General features: G+C 39.7%; 1 long non-coding RNA gene across 1 annotated transcript in view; it reads right to left on the bottom strand.

Annotated features, from left to right (window-relative positions):
- Positions 1–26,933, bottom strand: part of LOC143178082 (uncharacterized) — a 108,895-nt gene that overhangs the window by 19,222 nt on the left and 62,740 nt on the right. The window contains exon 2 of the long non-coding RNA XR_013001716.1: positions 21,922–22,157. This is a non-coding gene — a long non-coding RNA (uncharacterized LOC143178082). The remainder of the gene's footprint in view (positions 1–21,921; positions 22,158–26,933) is intronic.

A 26,933-nucleotide genomic window follows, 5' to 3' on the forward strand; every position in this document is an offset into this window, starting at 1 on the left:
GCGGTCGTGGACGTTATCGGGAATACTAATGATATTTTCATCAGGGCTACTGTGAACCTAAACGACAGGGTGAAGCCAAGGGAACGAATGAATACAAAAATGAGATTGAATTAAGGATGTTGTTGATGGGACTTGTGATCTGTAGAGTGATCTGGAAGCTTTCGGAGGGTTGGCAGTGTTTCTGTAGCTGAGAATCAGACTAACCTAAGTTCATTCTTGTTTTAGAATTTAGGTTTTGACAGGAGCCTAAGGCTTTTTTTATTTTATTAGAGTAATAAGAATACTGTTTGTGTTAAGAAATAAGTTGGCTCTCAGGTACAGATTTATTCTAATTGCTGCTGATTTTATTGGATCAGATCTGATGCTAGGATTAAATGAAGGATTTAGTGTTGTATTTATGCTATGAATAGGGGGATAAATATTGGGAATATGAGTGGAGATGCTAGTGCCTATTCTACTGTGTATAGCAGAGGTGTTCGTAGAAGCGATTTGGGAGCTGGAGGAGCGCTCTTTTGGCTCTCAGAGCCGAGCGAAGAGCCTACCGAGGAAAGAACTGCGGTCGTGTGCGTGCCAGGCCCCTTGTTATCCATTAGGGGTGCCTGCACACAGATTGCCCCTCCGCTATGGCTCCCGACTCGAGGCAGCTCACGATAAACCAAGCGGCTCTGAGGAGCCAGGGAGCGGCTCTGAGAACTATACTGTGCACCCCTGTTGTATAGAATTGAAGGTGAAATAGATCCACTTTACACACGGTATGATGGAAATATATTTAACTCAAATTAAGTGCAATAGACATACGTCTGTCTTGAGAAATTTCTGTGTTCTATGATTCACTAAAGTGGCTCTCACATTGAGGGACTCTATATTAAATATTACTAGAGTATGTTTTTAAATAAAAATGTTTACTTTAACTTTTTGAAAGTGTTCGCCATAAATTTGAGAAATTCCTCAAAAATAAATTGAAGCTAATTCTGAAAGCAAGAATGAAAAATATTTTACTAAAATTGGAGTGCGATTGTAATTAAGCTAATAATACCCTAAACACTTAATATTCCCTTTCAATCTACCCTCACGTTTTAATCCATTTATTTGGAACACACCAGCTGGTCCCGAGAGACAAAATTCTGCTTTAACATCCCCGAAACGTTTCCGTCAATGCTCAATAAAACGCCCTCACCCTTGCTCGTATTTCCTCCAGGTCGCAAAACAGTCACGCGTCTCACAAGCTTAACGAACACGCTTCTTTCCTCCGTATTCCGTGTGTCTAACACAATTCACTCGGACACGTCAATGGAAACTGTCAAGTTCCTGGGCGTGTCTGCCTAGCCAGCACGCCACGCTCGACCCGGTGACTTCCTCGTGGTCTATTGTTGTCACAGCGATTAACCCCGTCGACGTGTGCCTTCGTTCATTACCCAATCGAATCAATTTCCTCGGTCGTTCCTGATCGCGAAAGGAACGACTTTTAGAGCGACGACTTCTGGACACGTCTTCCTCTCTTCACGCGGGAGGATGCCTGGCTGCTCTAGTAATGATTCATACGCATGTCAACGATACTTCCTACGGCACGAACCGTTCAATAGCTGTCCACCGACTTGATTTACAATCTCATTGTACCTGTCGCGGATGCTCGTTGCCCGTGTGCAAGGTGTTCCGGAAGTTGCCTCATCGGGAGTCTTCTGTTCGCGTATTTCATCCGGGGAGAAAAATGGAGCCCTCGAATCTGTTGCGATCTCGTTATTCGAGTCTCCTCGTACATATTTCAGCGCATCGTTTTATGGAGCTCGACGTTTCGATCTTCGAGGAAATATCGTTTATGTGCTATGGCGATGACATAACTCAAATATTTGCTGTTTGTGAGTTATTAATATGGGAATAGAGTTCTTGAAATAAGTGATACCTTGTTTCCTGGAAAATTGTGATTTTTCAATTTTACGAGGAAAATAAAGTTAGGTTTTAGTTGAGGGAATTTTTAATGTTGTATGTAGATATGTTTATTTCATGCTGTTATCTGAAAACTTGTTCTTACGCTTGAAAGCTTCGATTTTATCTTGTTCTTAGACATATTGAATCTTCATGTCGTTTTATTAAGTATCAGTTGGAGATTAGTTATCTAACATGATTTGTATCCACTTAGATCATTTGTAATTTGTCCTGGGCGAAACTTTGCCCCTCGAGAAAGATGTTAAAATTACGAAGCATTTAGTTTACTGTATACATATATAGAGACAGAGTGTCTTGGTATTTTGTGATGTGATAAGGTATGCGAATAGACTAGAGTGAATTAATACAGGCATAATTCAAAAGTTTAATCTCGATAAGATATAAACTATGTAATAAATGTATCAATTATTATTCGTATAATGATTAATTTTATCACTATCGCTACTTGAGCTCTTAAAGTTATTTATCGAGCAAAGCCTATCCTTTCTCATTTCTAATTATAAAATACGCTGAAAGAGTCTGATTAAAAATCTCTAGAGCACTTTATATAATCGAATACTGAATCTCACCTTCTAAAGTTTCACCTTTTCTAAAATTTACAATTCTGTTATATGACGAGACTTTTCATTTTCTTATCAAGAAATTTTCCAACAAATTCACATATATTGCAGTAGGTTTTATTAAATGTAGAAATATATGTCAGTATCCCCTCAGAGGTCAACGCAACGCTCCCCAACCGCGATGATTCAACTCCGAAACCGAGCCAAAAGATGTCGAATTCAATCGATCGATACGACTGTGCACAGAGTGGATGACTGTCAAGAATAGACCACCTATAGTCGCGGCGCCGCGTTTGCACGGTTATCGAAATAAGTAATGACGACTTTCAGCTTATCGAACACAAGCATTTCCCTACTAGTTGGTCGATTCAACAGAGTCACACCTCGAGCTCCGTTTAAAATTCTTTCACAGAAAAGTAGTGAATTGTAGTAAATTGTAGGAATGAATTTACTGAAATTAGAAGAAACGAATTCACCCTTTTTAATCCTTCAGCGAAAACATTTCTCTACAGAGGCGCTAAGAAAATTGAGAAATTATTTACCTAAACTACTTTGAGCAGAACTGTGATACTATGCATGTTCTATGTATCTGATGATACAGGAAAATTGAGAAAATTGAGAGTAACCCACCCCAGAGGGACTAATTATCCATACACAATACCCATCGCTTCGACAATCATACATATAAATTCCAAACTCTCTCGAGAAATCAAACACCCACACATACCAATATCTCCAAAGACACAAAACCCCTGCTCCCAATTTTCTCTAAAACCCACCATGTCGAATCATCGAACTCCATTCAGATCAGCACACAGCCCACCAAATAACTTCCTTCACCCACCAGAAGTCCCTACATCCCAGCGAATCGCGACACGAAAGCGAGACAAGCCCTCTCCGCCTCCCTACCGTCGTCAGGCGAGCCAGAAAGCGTCAGCGAGAGCCCATTTCCCTGGCCCCCGTCTCTGAATGGAGGACCCTTCCGTGTCTCGTGCGCTTCCTCGGTTACAAAACCGTCGCGTAACCGGTAACAGTCCGTTTCCGCGGATTTGGGGACCGGTCCGCTAAATGGGCGTCCAGAAGATCTCGATCCGCGAGAGCAGAGGCTCGGCGCGTCGCGCGACGGAGATCGACGGAGACCGAGTCGCGGGGTGACGAGCGCGCAGAGCAGGGGAGGGAGAGGGAGAGAGAGAGAGAGCACTAGGGAGAGAGAGAGAGAGCACTAGGCAGAGAGAGAGAGAGGAAAAGAGAGAACACTAGGTATAGAGAGAGAGTGTGAGCACTAGGCGGAGAAAGAGAGAGAGAGAGAGAGAGAGAGAGCACTAGGGAGAGAGAGAAAAAGAGAGAGGGAAAACTAAGGAGTGAGAGCTGGGCAGAGAGACAGAAAGAGTGGAGAGAAGGACGAGGCGCGATGTGTACGGTAGCGGGGCGCTACTCGTAGTATCGGTGTGTGTCGCGCTGGAGGCCGACCGAGGTCGACGACCTGGCTGTCGGCGCTCCTCGTCGTCGCTCGGCCGTGGTCGGCACTAGGTCAGTGATGGAGTCACTGGCCGCCCCGAGCGTCGAGGCAATGACACCGAGTACGCCGTTGCTGCCACCGAACGACTCCCCACCCCGATCCCAGCTGCCAGCGCCTCCTCCTCCTCCTCTTCTACCACCACCTCCTCCCACCCTCCCCCTCCTCCGCTGACCCCTACCCTACCTACCCCACGACGCGCGATCCCCACCCCTGCGACGCCTGATGAACCGCTCTGCCACCCCCGCGCGCTCGACACCGCGTGCAGCGCCCCCGCGCCGAGATATCGTCCCCCTGATCGAGAGCGCGCATATGTAATCGGCTTACTCGCACGGCCACGCCATTGCCTTCGTGGCTCGCGACCAGCCGGCGAAAACAAACCGACTGCACGTTCATGGCCCTCCGAGGTCTGGGCCGATGCATGGCGGGTTTTCTGTTCGGGGGTGCGTTCGGAGGAGGGTATGAAGAGAGGGGGGTTGAGGGGTTCGGATGATCGAGGAATCGCGTGATTGAGATTTTGGGGGTTTTAAGGGGATCCGAGGATTGGGGATTTGCTGGTAGAGTGACACGTGAGAAATTAGATTTTTGAGATATTCACTTGCGTGTGGTTCCTTTTTGGGGGGTGTATGTAGAGAATATTGGGTTTAGGAAGGAGCTCGCTTTCGAGTATTTTTTATGGATGACATATGGTTCCCTATTGTGATAAGGGTTTGGCTGTCACTGTTCTAGGAAATTCTTGGACCCTCCAAGAGAGACACGGCGAAGTCAGTAGAATAAGTCATGTTCCTAGTCAGACGCATTTCACGAGTGTTTGAGGTACTTTTTCAATAATTAATCATTTGGAAAGGAAGCCTCAGACGAAACTACTGCTTGGAACTGCCTGGAATAAGACTATTTTTCTTAATTATTCGAATAATAAAAGTACACATTATTACATTTCCTAAGGAGAAGGAAAGCCATTGTGCTCGCACTTATTTCTTAATATTTAATCAAAGAAGCTTGTCGTAAGTTGTAAGTCTACTGGAGCACGAAAGAAATTTATCTATTATTTTTCTCTCGGATGCGTAATATTTTGTATGCTGGCGGTATTTTAGTCGAATATCGTGTTTTATTACGAATGAGTGATAATACTTTCGCTGACTTATTTGGAATCAGTGAGTGGTTGTCGACCTCGCATTCAGAATTACTTGTTTTATACTGGTAAATGTTTTTATGTTTTTTGGAATGAGATTTTTCAATACTATTAAAATATGAAAATAGATACATTTCAATTACATAAAAATGATAGATATCATATTTACCAAATCTGGCTACACGAAGTGATCAAAGTCCAGTGATTTTGTTAAAACGAAAATATGTTCAAGCATACAGAATGTTCGACGATGGATGTCAGAATTTTAAGAGATGATTCTGCATGCTATAATAAGACCAAGATGAAGATGGGCAAAATTCTGTTTAAGACTTCATTTCCAAATTATTAATTCTTGAAAAAATTCCTAAAATACTCACTAAACGTGTCTGACTCGAGACCTGACTTATTCTACTAACCTCAATTTGTCTAACTTGGGGCAGAACTTATTTTACTGACGTCGCTGTGTCTGCCTCAGGACATAGGTTATTCTACTGAGTTCACTATCCCTGACCTAAGCAATACATGGCTGCAGTAGAATAAGTCCTGTCTCAAGTCACACATTTCACGCTTACATTTTAGACATTCTTGAACACTCTGTATATTATTATACTTAAAACGTGATTATTATATTTAAAACAAGCGACGAAGATATTTATAATTAGATACGAATACATAATCCAATCTACAAGCTACATATATCAACAAAGATTCGCGTAGAAATAAAGTTAGAAAAGTGTCGATATCTGACTGTTCGAAGAGGAACGTACCATAATCAATATTTTTACATAACTCTCGCGATACGAATTTCGTATTACATAATTTGATTAATTTTCTCGAATTCCGTCGGTCAAAGTATCTTCGCTCATCGCATATGCGCGACTTCTGTTTCCTCGTAGTAACACTACTCATATGCTTTCGTTTCATTGCTACCCACGTGATTACCCTTCTATCAAGCACCGTTTACTTCGAACGATATGCAGATTCGTCGGCTACAAGGTCACCATTATTGCTACAATTAATTTTAATTACAGTTTCGGGTGAAGGGATCGCTGTCGCCACATAGAACGTTCTAACAGGAATGTTTTAATGCTACGTCTCCCGCACTTGTTTCACTCCATGAGTCGATTTATCATGTCGGTGTTGCAACAACGTCTCCGTGACAAACGTATTTTTACTCAGCGGCAGAATTTTTTGTCAGAGCCTACGTAGATACTGACGAAGCAAATTAATCATGATATACTATTTTTGTAGAAGTATGTAGATATTCATTTGAAAGAATGTATACTTAATAAATATACATATAGAGTACAGAGTCTGAAGATGCATACAGAGAAACAAACATGTCTCCTGAATATTCAACGTCAAATAATTAAATAAAAATTATAATCACACAATTTAAAGAAGGATTACTCAAATTGCGAACCAAAAACTTCTCTGCCTTTTTACTCTCAAGAAAAAAGTGATCGAGCAATACATAGTTTGTCACAGTGAGTTTCATTTATAATTCTTCGAGCAAAAGATAAATCGCGCTGTCGAAGGGGCGCATGTCCAAATAAAATTGAGCCTACAGTTAATTCAATTCGATCGCAATTGCCATATGCAACGCTCCACCGAGGCGTTGCGAAACCCACGCGAACCAAATATCAGGAACGGCGTTGGCCAATAGATCGTGTGAGATGAAATGCAGATGAAGCTTACGACACCGGGACGAAGACGAAGCATCGATGAAGAGAATCATTCGCGAAGCTGAATGTCTAACAATAGGCCTGGTTCGTCGAACCACGGTGGAGAGAATGGATTGATTCGATCTCTGTCAGTGTCTTTCGTCGAGAAATTCATCTCTCCTCTGAGATTTTCGAATATTTTATGCAAATCTGGGATCATAGTATTTTCAGAAACTTATACTAGGCTAGAACCTTAATTAATCGAGTTTCAATTATTCTTAGTTCTTTTCAATCGGTCGAAGTGTTATTCTTTTCGATACCACGTATCTTATAGGGGCCCTAAAGAAGAGTTCAACGCTCTACAAATCAAGGTCAATACATGTCACATATAAATGAAATTAACCTTGAATTACGGGCCATTGAATCCATCTTAAAAGCCATTGCCATGTACCAGAAGACATACACATGCTACGTAATAAAAAAATGAAATTACTTAACAAAATTCTCTACAATAATACACATCCATTAAATCTAAGATCAAGGAAAAATTAATTGACAATTCCAAAGTTGAAACAAATATTACACATAAAAAAGAGGGGCCAAAATATTCAGTGCAGATCTTAAAAAACCCAAACTATGTACCTTAGACATCTTAATATTTATAAAAACTATAATTTTAAATTGTATTACCTAAATAAGTACCTAAACAGAACTTCCTCGCAACATATGCTAATCTCCCCTTTCACGAAACCCCGTCACAAGATGACCAACAAAACAGAAATCCCCAGGACATCTACACATCCTAACCAGTCAAAGGTCTCCCACTGATTTTCAATTACCCTCTCCCGGCATTTTCATCCACGAAATCATGGTCTCTAGCATGCGCTCCATGTTGGCCGACAGTCCTCGAGTATGGGTATATCGACGCCCTGTTACGAGGGTGAAGTTCTTGAAGGGTTCTCAAAGGTGGATAAGGACGACGGTTTCGTGCATTCCTGCAGGCGATCCCGCGGTGCACGAAGTGGAAGAGACGCCACAATATGTGCGCGTGTGTGGAGGGAGGGGGAGGGTGGAACACCATGGGGTAGAAAGCCGGACGAAAGTGTTTTTACACGCGGGAGGTCCTAAAAGCTTAAAAAAAGGAGCCGCGCCGAGAACCACGAGACGCGTGTAACTTCGAATTTCTATCCGGTCTACAGAGCCTGGGACCCTCGTAATTATTCACGCGACGCGGGATCGCGCGACGAGAGCAGCGTCGCGATAATGAATGAGCGCGTTCGATCGTGTCCGATTGCAATTTGTGAATCCCGCGATCGATTATTGGGCGGGTTGATCGCTGTTGAGTGGAGGAATTTAGGAATCTATGGATATCCTATGCTAGGTAATTCGAAGTTAATTTGTAGGAGATAATTTTGGGAAGTAATTCTGAGAGAGAGAGATCATTCTGAGAAAGATAAGCTTGAGAAGATAATTTGGAGGATCTAATTTATATAGCATTCTAGTATTCAAATTAATTTCATATACCCTAAAAATTGTTCAAGTTAAAATAATTATCCAGAATTTAGAGATATAGAAAAGTCTCAATTCATCTCCTAAAATTTCGTATGCCTAAATTTCTCCTATTGTCTCCCATTCTCTCACTGTCAGACTTGACTATTACTTACGGTATCCCTGATCCTATAATCCAAAGGTCCTTGCAGGGGACTATCCCCTAGATACTCTGGTTCGCGTTGGCGCCTCCCTTAGCGATCGAATCGGAGTATCGTTAGGCCAGCATTGAAATTCAGAATCGCGAAAATTCGGCTCTCTCGGGCCAGAGGCCTCGCACGGCTTCACATGAATGTTGAAGCAGTCGCGGTCGTGCATTATGCATGCCAGATAATTCGTGACTTTTGATTACGTCGTGTCATCAGCGCTTTATCGGTGCCTCCATTATCTTCCTCTATAGCCCGTGAACCCACAGACGATTTATAAGTTCTATCTCTTTGTCTCTTTCTCTCCTTTCTCTGCTGTCTGAGCTTTCTGTCTCATTCTCTTGCTCTCTTTCTCTCGTGTTGCTCGTACTTTCGATGAGTTCATCTCTATTGTAATTGCGAATTTGAAGAGCACTTTTGACCTGACGCAACGAAGTGTCGCGTTCTTAAGGCCCATAGTAAACCTGAGAAGTTTATCTTCTTGTTCCTCAAATCGAGAAATCATAGGGCATCGTCCAAGGGAAATTGGATTATCGATGTAGAATTGATAGAATCGAAGCTAATGAATTTTCTATTTTTTCTTTTATTATTATTATTATATTTAAAGGGAATTCGAATATTTAATCAAACTATATTGAACCATGTTAAACTCGTTTTCTGAGTTTCATGAATTATTTCGACTGTTTAAATTGAGAGTCTAGGATGATATGTTTGTATTAACAAGTTCGTAATCGTATGACCTGTATGTGGGTCAGGGCAATTTGAACGACGATTTTTGGCCACGTTCCCATCAGATTCTTGTTCAACTTCTGATAGGAAAACATTAAGAATCTTGTAGTAGCATCTTCGTGAAAACATGAGAAATTTGTAATAGATTTGGGCTGACTTGTATCAAATTTTTCAGATAATCTTTTAAATAAACAACTTTTTTCCGTTCACTAAACTCGAAGACTAATTTCGAAACTCTCCACCTACTCATAAAGTTTATTCCAACTTTATTTATTAGTGCAGCTACTACTTCCTCTACTATAGCTCCTTCTAACATTTATTAAACTACGTTTCAGAGTCTCTTCACGTTCTCACCCAACTACAAATCACTCGAATCCTATTCAGATAAAGATTCACCACATCTACCCGCCCGAATCTCGCCGAAGTTTCAACATCACCCCGACAGGCAATAAATTAGGGAAACACCATCAATGTTTCGGTCGATCGCATTAACTTCGAACGATTCACCGATCGCGAACTACGTTCCTCCCCTTGATGGCCCCTATTCTCGAGGCATCGATTTTCACCCTTCGTTGGTCCAGCAGTCACCCTTTCCCCGTACGAACCATTAAATCCAGCATACATAAGTTCGTTATAAAAAAAGAGAATGTTAGAGTAAGAGAGAAGGAGAGAAAGCGAAATAGAAAGAAGCTGGGAAAAGAAGAGAGAGGAAGGAAACAGCTCGTCACTTTCCCAGTTTCAATAACGCGTCGAACCAACTTTCACCCTCGTGGGCTCCCACGGAAGGGAACGGTAAAAGGGGAAACGGGTGGCAACGTATGGGGCACCATGATGATCCAGCATGCGTCATGCAGGATGCGAATAACCTTGGACTAGCGGTACCGTGAGTAACTATAGCGGATTCTGGGGTTGGATTATCGCGCGATCCTCTCCAGACCGAACCTCAAGTTCTTTGAACCGCGTTCCAGCAACGTCCTTGCAGAAAATCTTCATTCTTTGTCTTGACGTCGAAGTATCTATCTTTTATATTAAAATATCCAGAAACTGAGATTCTATTTCTAAATCTTTGATATTCACCTATAGAAATATTCATAACTTGAAACCGAAATGAAAATAAGGAAGACTAACAAGAATCTTAGATGCCAATTCGAAAAAGGTACAGACTACAGAGGATCCTTCATACTTCCTAATAAAATAGAATAATTGTTTTCACTATTTCACTAGTGGCATCGAAACCATATTCAATCAAGTTCAGATCTGAACACCACAAACACCGCCAGCAGCAACCACCCTTCATCCACCATCAGCGCTAAAAAAGAATAAAAACGAATTTATTCTATTTCAATCTTTTAGGCTTCTACAGCCAGAATTACTTATACCAATGACTTTCGGATACTGCCGCTTAAATAATCAGCCTCACATCTGTCCTACTTTATCTCACCCCAATTCCACCCCCGAAATCTGACGATCCCAATAATAATAAAGATCCAGTCGCGTCCAACCTCGGGGCAACGACCGAAAATTCCGCGGCGATCGAAAGCTCCCGAGAGAATGAGCCGCAGAGGCCTTCGTCGCGGCGTGAGTCACGAAGCCGGAAAGGGAAAACCCGGAAGCGACGCACGGAGCGGCGCGAAGCGGCACGGCGATCTGCCGGCGCAGACGTGCCGTGCACAGAGACTCGGAATAACCGTGGACTAGCGGTACCGTGAGTAAGTTAGCGGAATCCTCGTCTACGCTGTCCCGAGAGCCAGTGGAGCGAGTCCAGCCGCGCGGCTGGACTTCGGCCCGTGAACGGCCCCCGTCCTGTCAACGACGGGGACCGAGCGAGGCCTGAATGGCGGGATACTCTCCTCGGCTATGGTGTGCCTATGGACTTTCACCTCTTTCGAGCGATCCACCGAGCTCCGATTCCCGTCGCGCTTCCATTTCGCTAGCGACTGGCGAACCGCGTGGTCGCGGAGGAGCTTCGGCCAGGCGACGCTGTGAATGGCTGGATCGTCGGGAGATGGTTTCAGGAGGACTGGAATTAGGGCTTGAATGGTCAAAATGATAAAAAGGGACAAAATGGTAAAAAGGATAAAAATGAGAAAAATGGTTGAGATGGTTCGTAATGTCTGAATGGTTGAATACTCAAAATATTCTAAATGGTTAAAATGATTAAAGTAGTCAAAATGGTCCAAGGGACTGAAACGTTAAGAATAATTAATATAACATTATTGTTGGAGTACCCAGGTGTTACTTAAGGTGTCGATTATTTGATACACTAATAAGGGGATTGCAGTAGAATTTCGAGTGAAGCCAGAACTGTAATTTAATGGTAATTTAAACACTATACAATATTAATTAATATTCCTAAACTATTGATTGACATTTATAGAAGTTTAACCAAATGTAACATGTAACAGGAGATTCCTGCAGTATTTGGTTTCTGTCATAATTTATCCTGTTCAATTAAATGTTCAATTATTATGGATCATGTGTTATTAAAACTGTTGGCTTTGTTACTGTATGTTTAACACGCTAATGAATTTTAAAATAAGCATGTCCAAATGAATACTAAAGTGAATCTTTTAACAACTAATGAATGCTTTAGATTTTACTATAAACTACTGCATAATTTACTGCTTGTTATCTTTCAATATCTCAATACCTTTAATAAATGTATCATTCCATCTTTTAAGTAATCTTTCAAATCTTGAAAGCTTATGAGATCCACTGATTCTAAAAACAACAGCTCCTAGCCGAGTAAGAATTAGCTTCTGTTCGTACTAAATAGCTTTGCTTTCTAAACTTCAATTTGGATGTCTCCCTAGGGAGATACGTACTCATGATCTAAAAGCGAGTCATAAATCACTAGCTCGTCTTGCGGCTGTCAGAGGATACTCGTCCTGCTGACAAGGATTTTTCTGTTCCTCGAAGACATTCATTAGGCAGACACCACGCATCGTTCAACTAGAGTTCATCATCGGAGATATTTCAACGTGACACTTACTTTTTCAAAAATAGAAGAATCTCAAGCAAGTAAATTTGCAATTGAAATCAATATAACTCAGTTGAACTTTTTTAAATTGAAAAATAATGAAAGCACAAATTTCAAATACCCATCGCTAAATTAAGAAAAATTGAAGATCGTAAAATTCACAAAGACTCCTTTTGAATAACATCCAGGAAAAAGCTGTTTTCAATTGAAACCTAATCACAAAGAATATTAGTGTAGATTAGCAGAGCAATGTCAGAAACATTTTTTTCTAAACTTCATCTTAGCTAGCCATCTAATAAAAAAGCTATTTTCTGCTCTCAATAGAGCTCCAGTTGATCCATAAATCATGATTTCCCCGAACCACGCATTGATCTTTAAACAATTCCTCCTGTATCGCGAAAGGGTACGGCCTTATCGACCATGACATTACTCCCGCGTCTCTTGTACCCGCAACAAAATCCTTGTCTCGAGTTTATCGGTGTTGTCGATCTCCTCGAAACAGCGTAAGAATATTCCAGCGTAATCGATACACACGCTTGGCAGATCCGTGATCTACGCGCTATGAAAGCCTGACGTTAGTACTACGACGAATAATCTAGACGAACCAATTGCGAAACCTTTATGGGTTATAACAATTAAATGGTTTAGAGGTGCGATAGTGAAGCTTTCCCTTAAGTCACGGTTCGTATTAAATTATGGTTTCCTTCTGCTAAGGCCATTTCAAATGTATGTTTAGCAATAAAAGGTGAACTCAATATTGAGCATATTGTTCAGCTGGTTTTCTAATATTCTAAACTAATGTGACTAAATAAAATTGAATTACTTAGAGAATTTTTTATATGTCTCCTTAAAGTTAAAAAAAATAAAGTGTATCACATGAGAAATGAAGAAAAGTATCTACCTACTCTTATACTATCAAAACTATGAACAGAATCATATGATTTAATACATTTAATGCAGTTTCGTACTTGTTGAATATTAATATTTTCGTCAGAACTATCGTCACGTCACTTGGGAGGGCATCGTTCCCATCATTAATTAACGATGAAATTGCGTTGAACATCACGTCTGCCGCTTTTAATTTATTATTGACAGCTATTAGTACACACTTCGAAGGGGTATTTCGGATGTAAATTGTGAGAACGTGTTCGCGCGATATTTCGGTCTAAATGCATGTGTTTACGTTGCATCGTTTAATAAAAACAGGCAAATTTTTTTCTCTACTTCCCTCTATATTTAATGGAGTTATTCTCGATATTTTAGCCTGATTTGTTGACGTAAACATTTTACGTTTCCATGGATTCAGGCAATTAACAAGAACTGATATTGATCAGTTTTTTAAAAAATGACTCGATTATACACATTTAGACCCATTAAATATTTGAAAATGTTAAAATAAATCAAGACTTCTTTTTGCCAAAGATGATCAATCGTCCTCCACTAGTGAAATAAATAAAAACAGAATGAGCTTTCAATAGGTAATAACATACTTTTCTAAAAAACCAGCGACAAAAATATTCCTAATTTTCCCAATCTCAACCCTATGTTTGCTCTCTCATTTTGGAGCTCTACACTCCCCTATCACCTTCTCAATCCACGGTGTAAGTTTTATCTCGATATAAGTTCACTGACACAACCATATTTCCAGCTCTCCTATTATGTCGATATAAGTTCACAGCTTCAAGCGAGTTAGAAGGCTGCTTATCACACAGGAACCTGAATTCGCTTTCTCGAAGGCAAAGGATAAATAAAGTAAAAGACTAATTCCCAGAAAACGTGAGTGTATCGCAGAACCTCTATCGAGACGCTGTCCAAACAACTTCTACACTTTCTCAACTTTCAATTCTACGCTCGTTCCCTTCCCATCACCCGCAGACAGAGGATCCCTTGCCTTAGGCAAGATCAGCCGCGATCGTGGAATATATTATCAAACGAAAAATCGTGGCGAGAAAACAGGCTGGTCTGATGGAACAGCAGTGGTCGGGCGCGTGCTCGATGGATCTCATTTCGCTTTTCGTGGCTCGGAAGAGCCACGCTCGACGCGGTTGCAACCGTGTTGCACAACCGTTCCTCATAGCCGGTCGACCGTAGCTTCGAGCAAGATCCAATCCTGGCCAATCTTATCCTAGGCCTAGCTGGCACGATCGTCTGTCTGGCCGACTAGGTTGGGCTAGATCACGTATTGCCGTCGCTGCAACAAACTTTCTCCCCGAGGACGATGCACCCAGCCCCACCAAGGGGTCCTGCATCCGCTGCAGCGACGCAAGAAGTGATTTTTCTATGGGTTGTTAATAATAATACGGAGCAATTCCACGGGGTCGATCGTGGGAATCGAAACAATTGAAAATGGGTGGGTCTGTTCAGAGACGATTTTGGAGGAGTATTCTACTGACTGCTTGGTTGGAATATTAGCCTTCATACGGAGAGAATGGTTTAATGACACAGATGGATAGAAGTCTTGGAAACTCTTACTACAGAATATGTGAAATAAACAATTTAAAAGTATTTTACTTTAACTCGGTTTATTTATGTGCATGCGTAGTAGCATAGTCATATTTCATATATAAGGCAAGCTGGTTTTCAAGTATATTATATTACACTTTTTATTTAGAAGTATTTGGGAAAAGAATTTGCAAATACCTAATTATTCTTTAGAGTCTCAGAGAATTCTACTACCCGCATAAAGGTTAAAAATGCTTAGAATTCTTGCACAATGGCAGCACTCGACAAAGCTTGCGTAATTGCTCAACTACAATTTCTTTTTTAAAGTTATTAGATATTTCCACAAAACTGTACCACGATCTTGTCAACACCCTCCATCATCCTCAAAACGTGTCTCATCGCTGTCATAAGATCGACAACATCAATGTTCAATTTCTGAAGCGTCACCAAAAAATACTGTCTCGTATTTTTGTCGACAGCTTCGATGCAACGATTAATGAAGTCACTGGTTCTATTGCCATACATAAGTAGAAAATAGTTTCACACGAAACTCGAAAAGAGACAAGCGCGAAGTCTGAGGTGGGAAGCAGGGACGAAAACTTCGTTTAACGAGGCACAAAGGATTCTTCAGAGTCTGAGAAACTTACTGGTCTCGAAGTACACGAAGTTCTTGTTGCGAAGACTAAAGGCTCTAATCTTAAGATCTCGCGAAGGGACGGAGTTCCTGCCACGATGTTCTCTTCTGAGGATTTCAGAATCTCGCTTGGCGAGAAGGATTTCGCCTACGCGCGTCGATCGAGGTTGAGGGTAACAGGGCTCAGAGTTTCTTTGATAGCTAATTATTATTTAATGCAATTGCGAAAGTGAGATACAGTGGACAAGAGTGTCGATGAGAAAATGATTAACCTTTAGGGATATGATATCATGAAACGAGGGTGGTGGCTCACGACACTCATATTTATTGTGTCAGACAACGTACACTTTCGTAAAAGAAGAAAAATCGTAACCGCCTGTACATTTAAGAATAACTTCCTACCCAGGGTTAAATTTGTATAAATATCAAGAAAAAGTCAGCTTAATTATAAACCAAGACAACAGCCAAGTAACTATAGAAACCTGAACACCCACGAGACATTGGTAATCGCTTGTTTAGGCACATAAAAATCGCCGATACGAGAGTGAAAAATTCGGTACGCCTCGGTCGCATTAAAACCGAGGGTTTACGCGTTAGCGTAGCAATTCCGTCTGGGGGAGGGCCTGATCGAGAGAGAGCCTTTTTTTCGCAGTCATCGTCTCGGTAGCTAAATTAGTTTCACGGCAGCGTGGGAGAAGGGAAAAAGGAGGATCCAGCTCGTGGCGGAAAATAAAAACTCGCTCTGCCATCCGAAAGTGCGGCTGTGACTGTGTCTCGCGAAGTCTGCCACCTGCGATTCGTTTCCTCGGAAAGCAGTCACTTGAGGAACGGAAATGCGCGCAAGAATGAGATGACGTGCCTTCATACGTCAATACCATCTTCACTGACAAATTTAAAATATTTTAGCACACACATCTCTAAAAAATTTCTTTAGTTTCTTAATTACAAATGTACGCGTGTTGAGATGTTTGTGACTATGGTTTTTCTGATATCGATACAGATTCTTTATGTACAGTAGAGTACTTGTCCACATATTTCTGTGCAAGTACCTATTGTAATTCTGTACATTCAGACTGAAATCATTTATAAAAAAAAAACTTTTATACGTGAACTGAGAAATTACTTTTTTATTTGAGTTTAGGTACTTATTAGTAATGGAAGATTTAGAAAAAAGTATTACACTTTGAATGAGAATTTTTTTTTAAATGATCTTAATCCTATAGCACAGAAATATGGACAAGTACCCAAGTTTCTTATTTTTTAATTGTTAAAAATCAAATTAAATCTCAAAACACTGAAAAATAAGTCTACTTTAATCTTCACTAACTTGGAAAAAATAACATGTGACACCTTTCGTGGCTCAGGCTGTATAATATGCACGTCGAAGAAATTAGAACCTCGTGGTGTATAATGTTCGTAGTATATCCAGGAAGAAGGAAATTCAACTGCGTTACGACTAGCTGAACTATCGTTTCTCCTGTTTCAGTCTGTATAATTCCACTCGCAAAAAAGAAACGAATCAGTCTCCGATCCGTCGCGGTGCCTGTCTTTAGTTTGTCAAACGATACGGAGATTTATCCGTGTCTACGAACGAGATAACTTCTCGCTGGAGAAAGTGTATCGGTGTCGCTGACCCCGCTGTGTTACATAAGATCATCTGAGGTACTCTCCCATTACTAATTAAATACGAATTAACGCGTTTATGCCTGGAATGTAAATAGACATTACGACCCATCTCGCCGCGGCTTCCAGTGAATGCAAAATTTCGCAATCCCCCCGCCGTGAATATTCTTTCGTAGCGAATAGATCAAGGAGAACGATTCATTATTTCGGTAAAACGTTCGTCTCCCGCCTTGATGACTCTTTCCATGAACTCCCTTTTAACAGTGACCCATAAATGTTCAATGGGATTTATGTCGCGGTTATTTTCAGACCATGGAAGCAACTTTATGTACATGCTTTTCATTCCTCCCGAAAATTCTCTTTACTTTCGTACAAGCTATCTTATTTAAAAAGCTTATATCTTATTTAAGAGAATCTTATTTTCGTGTTAGACTTCATTGTCTTGTTTACAAAAGCATCTCGTTGATTTATTAAACTACCCTCTTTTATCCAACATTCCCTCACAACTTCTAGAGACTATGGTACCTCGAAGAGTCTGTGTGACTAATTTAATCGATTTTCCAAATTTTTTAAAATATCGATATTTTCAATTTGTCTGACTGATTTAATCAATTTTGCAAATTTTCTAGAATATCGATATCTTTAATTTGTCCACGTAGATCGTTCATATTGGTCACTATGCGTCTGCCGCCAGTAAATTCTGTTGCGTCCCATTCAGGCAGATCCTCCCCATTCCCTCCGACGTGTTTTCGCGCGTCGCGGTCCTGTCTCGAGATACGCGCGAATGTACGCGGCCCACGGTTGCATTTCGATGTATTTTTATGCTCGAGTCATCGCTCCCACGGTGTATTTTTATACAGCGAGAGTGATATGTAACGTTCCGCGGCGATCGCGGCCTCGCTGGGACTCCCCGACGAGGAAGGAAGCGAGGAAGGGAGTCTCCTTCCGAGCTTTGCACTGTCTCATTAGAAGCTCGTCATTGACTTCAATGTCTCTTAGAATTATTCGATGAAGAGAAAGTTGCCTCACTCGGTATAAACTAGTGATTTATTAGGAGTGAGTCTATAAATTTAGCATTTTATTAGAGCATTTATTCGCTATAAACTCGCGAGTTTTACGATGAGTACAAGTTCTAATTATTCTCTTTATTATTATGTAGAAATTATTTTCCTGTAAATTGACTTTGGAAAGACTTTTCCTTTTCCATGTAATTACACAGAGTATGACTTTTTAACGAATACAGTCGCTCACGAAAATATTCGGACACCACTATAGTTTTGACTATTATATTCCGTGCTTCAGAAATGTAAACAATGAGAACAAAAAGAGGTTTCTCGTATGTTACTATGCAGTGTGTTGTTTATAAAAACGTAAGAAATATTTGTTTACGGTACGTGATTACTTAACTAATAAAAGAAAAACGTAAAGTACGCTCATTTTCATGTCACGGAAATATTCGGACACTTGCTATATTTCTCAAGTTTCCAGGTTCCAAGAACTGACTGAATCAATGTTTGTAAACATATCATTCATACTATGTACAAAGTATGTTATAGATCGAATATTTGTCAGTCTTGTTCAAACTTTGTGCAAAATGGGTCGGAAAAATAAGAATACATCGTTTGATATGCGACAATTAGTAATTTTTCATCATGAAAAAGGGAAATCGATTCGCAAAATTGCTGATTTATTAAATATTAGTAAGAGCACGGTATGGGATATTGTTCGACGGTACAAGAACGAAGATAGAATTGAATCTATCCGTCAAAGCGGACGCAAACCGATCCTAGATATTCGCGATATACGTTCCATAATTAGGAGAATCAAATGTGATCCTCGGATAAGTGCTCCAAAGTTAGCAGCTGAATTAAATGAACACCGTGGAATATCAGTGCATCCGGAGAACATAAGAAGAGTGTTAAGATCAGAGGGCTATAATGGAAGAATAGCTCGAAAGAAGCCGTATATTAACGCGGCAAACAGGATGAAGAGACTGAAATTTGCAAAGGACTACATTGCAAAGGACAGTGAGTGGTGGGAGGACGTAATTTTCGCAGACGAGTCCAAATATAATATTTATGGAAGCGACGGAAGAATTAGGGTATGGCGGAAGTCGAAAGAAGAACTGAATCCGAGACATTTGCAGCCGACTGTGAAACACGGTGGTGGATCTGTGATGGTGTGGGGCTGTATTTCAGCCCATGGAGTAGGCGAATTAATTTTCATCGACGATATCCTTGATAAAAATAAATATCTACAGATTTTGCAGAATAATTTAAAGAAAAGTGCTGATAATATGGGACTTCAAAATGGAATAAAGTTTTATCAAGATAATGACCCAAAGCACAAATCGCGAATTGTGCAAGAATTCTTATTATACACTTGCAAGAATATCCTCCATCCACCACCGCAATCGCCAGACTTGAATCCCATTGAAAATTTATGGGATGAATTAGATCGCCGAATTCGGTCAACTACCATAAACACAAAAGAAGAGCTAAAAAGACGTCTGCAAGAAGAATGGCTACGTATTGGGCACGATTATTTAAAAAAAATAATTTGTAACATGCCAACGCGATTACGGCACGTCATAAAACATATGGGATATCCGACAAAATACTAATTAATAAAAACAAGATTTATATAGCGTGATATAAACTTAGTTTTGATAGTGTCCGAATATTTCCGTGACATGAAAATGAGCGTACTTTCCGTTTTTCTTTTATTAGTTAAGTAATCGCGTACCGTAAACAAATATTTCTTACGTTTTTATAAACTACACACTGCATAGTAACATACGTGAAACCTCTTTTTGTTCTCACTGTTTACATTTCTGAAGTACGGAATATAATAGTCAAAACTATAGTGGTGTCCGAATATTTTCGTGACCGACTGTATGTGGTGATAGGATAAATTTCTTTCTTTGAATAATTTTTCATGCAAGGTACTCGGCTAAGTGGAGTTTACATCGAATATTGATATCTGATTAATATCGTGTCTATTATAGAGTTTTCTTGTCCCTGGAAGCATACAGGGTGATCAGTTTATCTGGAGACCCTCCGAGTATTGGCAGCATTGATTCTTATAGGTTAATATCTAGTGATATTTATCAGCAAAACAACCAAAATTTGTAATAAGTATTACGTAGTCGAACAAGAAAGCGACAGTTAGTACAGCGAATGTATCTGAATCGTAAGCCAGCAAATAGACACAGTGTAAAACATGTTTATGCGTGTTAATGAACTCTTTGTGTCACCAGTTCTAACAATTCTAGCATTGTAAGTGCTGCCAATGCTCGTTAAAGGGTTTCCAAATAAACTGATCACTCTGTAGCTTGTACATTCTCAAATCGTTTGGCCCGAGTGTATGCACACAGTGAAGGCTCCTTAAAATCCGCGGAAAAAAGAATGGACAGCGAAGGAGTGTCGCCCTGTAACAGGCTGACTTTCGTCGCGGTGCAAAGAGCAAATGGGCGGTCGGCATTAATGCAGGGTCATTGACTGGTGCGATGGTTACACAGCATCCAAGCACACGTACACGGACAGGCCGCTTTTACGCGTGGGAGGTTATTAAAAGCCGAACGAATGGAGAGAAAAAGCGGCAGGCTTAAAAAAGGAGCCGAACGTTGCCATCTTTCTGGCGGGTGTCACGGGGGTTCGGTCGAACGCCTCTAAAGACAGACCGAGACCCCTTTCCTCGGTCGAAAGGGATGTATTCTTGATCCATGGGGAGGGGAAGGGTCATTCCTTCGATTCCAATAGCGAGAAATTATTGAAACGGTGTTTCGGGGGCAATTTTGACAAAATATGTTAGTCTGATAAAAGAAATTTAAAGGAATTTCTTTTCTGTCCTTGAGTAAGTCTTTACTTGACATAAACTCCATGTTTGATATAAGAGACTGCGAATTTTTATGCATCTATGGGAATTTGAAATGTGTAGAAAGTTATAGAATACATGTAATTTTGAAAATATAGAAAATATGAATAATAGGCTGCAAATAATGATATTTGAAAGGTGAAGCAAATTTTTATTTGGGTTTCTTTAACTGTGTTTATGGAAATAGGATATTGTATAAAAATCCGTTGTCTAAATATAAGTAATGAATTTATAGACAATAGAAAATATCTTTCCAAGGCCGATTTATGTCTACATTTATAACTCATTTTTTATCAAACGTGAAAATGAAGAAAAATCGGAGAATAGTTTCAACGAATAAGGAGAATAAGAAATTTATGAATTTATATTGATAACCAATCGCGAATTTATAGTGAGAGAATATAGATATAGGTAATTGCGGCAGTAACTGTTCTTTATAATTATCGTCTTGTATATCTTCTCTGTCCTCGTTTAAATTAAGAAAATTATGAGAACCTTAACCTTCATATGCAGAAAAACAACGTTACGAATGTGGCGCAACAACCTAAACCTTGCCAATGAACAGAATTTAATCTCGACCACGCTTTCCTTCCTGCCGGATAACAAATACGAGGGACTTGACAATAGACATTGCTGTTGCGGTCAGCTGACTGTTTGATAAAAATGAAATAAGATAATCCCGCCTCTGGAACGATAACGGGTCAGACTCGCTTGTTCCCAGACAATGAATTTTATTTCAAACGATTTCGATTAATAATTCATTCACTTTAACACAATTTATGTAAAAATTGTTTAAATGACAATTCAAAAAATGACGATGATATACGTAATAAAATATAGAAATTGTTCAGAAAATTCAAGAAGATGTAAAAAAATTTGTAAAATTACTGTCAAGTTGTCTTTGTAAAAATAACACAAATTTTTTACGATCCCTTGAGAGTATTCAATGCAGAGTATATAACTAAAGTAGAATAATGATCACGTAGTATTAATTCATTTGAGTAATATTAAAAATATAACAAGATTTAAATAGCATATTTTTATGCAATAATATTCATCGAATATAATAGTAAATAAATAGTAATGAATATATGAACTACTAAATAATAGAAATTGTGGTGACTTACGAAGGGTAGAAGATATCCGTTTCCTTCAGAGCATCCGGAACTCGAGACGTGCAAAACGCAACACTGGCACTCGCCTCGAACACTTTATAACGGAATGACCGACCCTTCGATTTTCTGTAGGTATCCTTGCCCCACTTTTGGTTTCTTTTGACCTGCTAGAGTTCCTTTGCAATTGGCCCACTTCTTGCCTATTTACCACAGGTATTTGTCTGGTTGGGTCTTTCGTGACTGGACGTCTACATAAATAAAAAAAGGGTCACCTACTATTTTAATCGTGTACCTACTACACATATATTTATAGTATCTACTAATGCAAGTTAAAAATTTCTTTAATGATATTCTGGGTAGGTGAATAATAAATTTTGAATTTAGTAAATATGAAAAACTATTACTTTCTTAACTTTAAATATTGATTATGAAATATTTGAGGTACAAGCTAAAACTTCGAATTATTTAATATCATCGTATATTTTTCTATTTATGAATGGCTAAGATAAAGATAGTAGGAACGTGTTCCATTTTACTCCAGGCTCGTCGCTTTTTCTTCTAATTGTTATAATTTATTAATGATCTAATCTTAGCCCCTTTTCGACAAGCAATTTTTCACTGGACACATAAAAGAAGTCTACGCTCTAAAAAATTCAAAACCTCGAGGAAAACTGCGCCCATGGCAGCTTGGCGAGCTTGAAAGCTTTGCGGGGCTTCCGAAGTGCAATGACACCTCGGTCGCAGCCATCGCGACCTCCTTCTCTCTTTTATATTTACGACACAAAACTTCTTTCGATGCACATTCTGCGTTATACAATCGGCATTCGGTTCCAAGTAAACTGGAATCTAAATATTTATAGATATCGACCGACACTGAACTGAACTATGGGCAGGACGTGTTTATGAAATTTATGTTTCAAGTATTTTAAATGAGGAGAAAAAGTATGCAGAAATTCATGGCATGTAGTAACAACTTAAAGTAATATTCAAATTTAATAAGCTTAGACTATTTCTCTATCAGTCAACCCACCTACGAATTAATGAGAAATATAATTTCTGTAAACTGTGCAAAAATAAATAGGTATAATCGCTAAACCTTTTTTAGAATTACTTTTGTACCGCGTTAATTTAATTCATATTAAAAATATTATAATAGAGGGTAATGCATATTCTTGAGGTAATGTTTGCGTAACATTATATGAAAATTACCGTACGTGAATACGATAATGTTACATCAGTTATAAGTATGAATAAGTGAAAGCGAAGAACGTAGCGGAAGTGGGGCGCGTGTTTTGACTGACAAGTGAATAGCACCGTAAACGAACCTGCAACGATAACCTTAAAGTTCAAAGTTCAATCTGATATAGGTAAATTAACACGCTATTCATGTGCTATATTGCTTTATAGAAAAGATGAAAAAATCATCTTGAGAAAATCGCTCGATTATATAACTGCTCCTAAGCAGAAGTTTTGGATAAAGTTTGATAACCTACATATGCAGTGTAAAGAATAAAAATAGTATCGAAAGCTGCAAAATGAATCTAATTTCATTTTTATAATACAAAATACCCCTCCAATATCTAGAAGTCTCATCTGTGTAATTGTTTCGAATTATTTTGAAGAATATTCTCTTAATCACAAATTGATTAAAGTATTTGGAGGTAGGATGAGTAAGAATAGTAATTCTTTTCTTTGTACTAACCTTTGATTAATGATTTCTACATATGCTATGGTTCCTTGTTCTTTTATAGACAAATTTGTGTACAAATCACAAGCTAAGCTTCCCTGTATTAATTTAAATTCCAAAATAGATACAGAAGATTCTGAAATTCGTGGTACGAGTTTCTCAGCGATGCGTCTAAATCACTTAGTTACTGCGCCTGCGCTGTAAATGTCTCGCGCTTGCGCAGAGGACACCACTCTGCAGCGCCAAATATTTAAATTGCCTACTCATATAATCCCATCTTTGAATTCATCCAAATTAGTTAGACAGAAAAATATTCGAAAAGATAAAACCTTCTTCAATCGAAAAAATAAAATTACTCTTATGTATAATACAAATATCACACACATACTATTTATCAAATTCTAATATCAAGTAAAATTTAGAGATTCAAGCAAACAGCAAGTATTTTTTTAAATACTCTGAACATCCAACTTCAAAATATCTTACACTCGTCAAAATACTTCTAATACTTAACCCTTAACTTTATTCGAACTCTCTTCTCGCTATCAATTTCCTAATTCAAGCTCTAGAACCAACACCAAAGGCACCAAGCAGCGTTTCCAATCCTCAAACGACAAGTGTTCCACACAATCCCAACCATTTCAGTGATCAAATAATCCATCGAATATCAACCCACAAAGCCAACAGACCCCTTTCTCCCTGTCAAATCAGCTTCGACAGCGTTCCGAGCAGCGATTCGGGCCGACAGGAAAACGCGGAAGAGAAACGCGACAGGCCGTTGCCTCGAGAGGGCAAGGTGCATGAACCGTGGGTGGTTGCGCAAGCCGCAACCTCCTCCTCGTGTACCTGACCATGCAGGCGGGTCTCGGTTCTGGCGAGACCATGATCGCACGCAACATGCATAAATTACGTGGGGCAGAAGCGCGCGCGCGCGCATGGAGGGCAACGCTGCGGCCCCCGTGGCGGTGAAAGTTACCCGAGGTCAACTCACGGGAGGAGAATTCTTTTCAGCGTTCCGCGTGCTGACACTCTGTGAGATCTCTGTGGCTTGTATGAGATCTAGGAAAATTCTGATTTGGATATTTTTGGATTTGAGAATGGCTAGAGCCAGGGAGACTCCATTTTTGGAAATTTCTCTGCGCAATGGCGTTGGGGAGGGCAAATGAGCTGGATGCTTTGAGAGTAGATAGTGTTAATATATTTTGGGATAAAAATAATATTCATTTTAAGTTTCTTTTTTTTTTTTTTGTTAAAAACTATTGTAGAAGGGTGATACAGAATTCATTTCTTTTTGGTAAGGTGTACCTAAGATGAGGACATGACAATGATCTTTTATAAACTTTATAAAGTGAGAAAATGAATAAAGAAGTTTGCAATCGTCTTATTGAATATATCACTATTCATGAAATTTTTGCGTCAACTCAATTTTATTGTGATTTTTATAAAATGATGAATTTTTGGACACAGTTGTCACAGAAAAATTGAATATTTACCCAGCAAATTTGCATAGATACCAACTCACTTTTACCAATGTTCCCTCCATCGTAAATATAAATTGAACTCGACGCAATCAAACTAAAATATATCTGAACGGATGAAATCCGTTCAATTAACACTAGAAAGCTGGTGAACAGTGGGAAACGTTGATTTGTTTCCACCAGTTATAACGATTATTTACATCGGGTGCTTGATCTTAATCTGTCGAATTGAGAGAGAGTCTGGTCTACGTAAATCTCGCTAATCCGATAGTTTGCTCTTCGACGAAGCCCTGAACCTTGCAGGATAATTGGGAAGAGTCTGTCGGGCACGAGATAGGATAGGTGTTAAACTGGCTGTACCGTATAACTTTGATCGCGAGAACTGGTTTCGGAGTCCATGACCACGCTCAACCTATCTATATCACGAGCAATAAGACAGCGGGAAAAAGATGATAAATTGGCTGATGCATATCTATAATAAAATTCCAGCTGCATACCGAGAATAATATCCTTTGACAGATATTATTTTATTATCGACTTTCTTTCTGGAAATATGAACTGTAATAGTTCTTTCTATTTATCAATAAAATCGGTGCAAAAGAATGCTGAGGTGATTGTATATAAATATCTTCTGTCAATGGATTCTATATTTCCCATATAATTCCTAAATGAAGAACTCCCTGTACTTTTAAAATAAAACTGAATGTTAATGGAACGTTTCATTTTAATTGCATCTCGATATGAGATCGCAAACTGACATCAATTTTGCAAAAATCCTATTTAGAATTCAGTCATTCAGGGCTGTCGTTTGAACTAACTATCGGAAGATCGTCATTTTGTAATAGAACGTCAGTCAAGCTAAAGGACTGGCGATAAACTCTCTTCCATCGCTCTTATCGTTCCACCGATTCTTCTTGGAATCATTTTATATTAGATTTAGCTGCCGGCGATCATCTCGATCTCCCGTCCCATTTCGTCGTGTCGAGGATCGATCTTCCTCGGTGGAATGTTTCGTGATCCAGCAGCCACGACGAGGATCATGACACTCGTGACGCGGAAGTCGAACTGTAGGAGAAAAGGGGGAAGACAAACTGTAGATGTTGCAGCATCTTTCCGTCTTCCTCCGTTAACTATTTACATTAACTGCACTGGTGCTTTGGAGTCTGGTCTTCGACTCTTGTTACGTTTAGACTTTTAGCTTTCGAGTTTTAGCCTCGGTTTTGGGAAAGAAAAGAAACTACGGAACTCTGAAGTGTATTGCTAAGAAAATTCTGGGTCAATTAATTTGATCCTTTATTTAGTACCTATGTCGTTTGGGAGTTGAAGATTGAAGATATAGGACCTAGGAGTTGCAGATCTTTAAAATTAGAGAGTGAGCAACCAAAGACAAAAATTATACATTACAGAATCAATAAAATCAGTGACCCTCCAAAGATCACAACTAGAAGACACTAAGCATCGCCAAAATTCCCATAAACTCGGTTATCAAAACCTGAAGTCCTCCCCAACACTAGAATCTTCCTACTCAAAACTACAATCACCCAGGAGCTCATAACGAGAAACCCTCTGTCCACTTCCTCCTCTTTCCCTCCGCCCATTTTCTCCCTCTGTGTTCCCCTCTGCTCAGCAGTTCCCAACGTGCGTGCGAATAGTGAATAGGCAGCGTGCAATTACACGCGTTACGCGTAGGGTCGAGGCTGCGCGCGCGAGCTCACACGCGCACAGGCGCGCTTGGGCACACAGTGTCAAACGACGAGGAAGGTGCCGCGTCACCGACGAGAGCCAGGACGTCGTAACAGTAGGTCACTAGTGAAAGTGGCTAGGCAGCGAGATGATTGCAATTGCACCGCGACCAGGGG

The sequence above is a fragment of the Calliopsis andreniformis genome, chromosome 4 (genome assembly GCF_051401765.1).
Source record: "Calliopsis andreniformis isolate RMS-2024a chromosome 4, iyCalAndr_principal, whole genome shotgun sequence".
Lineage (NCBI taxonomy): Eukaryota > Metazoa > Arthropoda > Insecta > Hymenoptera > Andrenidae > Calliopsis > Calliopsis andreniformis.